This window comes from Pseudopipra pipra, chromosome Z, assembly GCF_036250125.1.
Source record: "Pseudopipra pipra isolate bDixPip1 chromosome Z, bDixPip1.hap1, whole genome shotgun sequence".
In the NCBI taxonomy this organism is placed as follows: Eukaryota; Metazoa; Chordata; class Aves; order Passeriformes; family Pipridae; genus Pseudopipra; species Pseudopipra pipra.
In genome coordinates, this window is record NC_087581.1 from 43,344,677 (window position 1) to 43,345,361 (window position 685).

The 685-nt window shown below is 44.8% G+C and overlaps 1 non-coding gene across 1 annotated transcript; it reads left to right on the plus strand.

Annotated features, from left to right (window-relative positions):
- Positions 1 to 387: 387 nt before the first annotated feature.
- TRNAE-UUC (transfer RNA glutamic acid (anticodon UUC)) lies at positions 388 to 459 on the plus strand. Its single transcript has one exon. It is a non-coding gene; the product is annotated as a tRNA-Glu (tRNA).
- Positions 460 to 685: the final 226 nt, after the last annotated feature.

Consider the following 685-nt stretch of genomic DNA (forward strand, 5'->3'; position numbering starts at 1 on the left):
TCTGTAAAAAAATAATGTTTACTAAAATAGTAAGATGTCACAAGGAGATACAAGCCCAGATTGTATCTCTGATCCACTGAGTCAAACGCTTGAACAGGCTGCCCAGGGCAGTGGTGGAGTCATCATCCCTTGAGGGATTTAAAAGATGTGTAGATGTGACACCTGGTGACATGGTTTAGTGGTGGGCTTGACAGTTGGGCTCGATGATATTTAGGATTTTTTCTGACACGATATTTAGGATTTTTTCTGACATAAATGATTATGTGATACTGTGATTCTAAGCATAAGTACAGAACTTCCTGGGAAAGCCTTATCCAGCAAAATTTCCATAGAGCTTTACTGTTCATGATAATATAAATTAGCAATAACTTAGACTTTTCATGAGGACCCCTGGTGGTCTAGTGGTTAGGATGCAGTGCTTTCAACACTGCAGCCTGGGTTCAATTCCCGGTCAGGGGACCCCTCCCGGCAGATGGAGCTGGTCAGCCCTGTAAGGCCATCCATCTAAGAGAAGGTCACTCTAAACAAACCTACGTCCTGAGGACCTCGCTGCCGCTGTCTGAGCTCACTCAGCCCTGGCAGATGAACCTCAGGATTAAAGGGTGAGCTCAGTTCAGCACACACTATGTCTCACCTAAAAAATCCACTGCGCAGGCTCAAAGGGTAAAGACCTTTTCCAGACCTT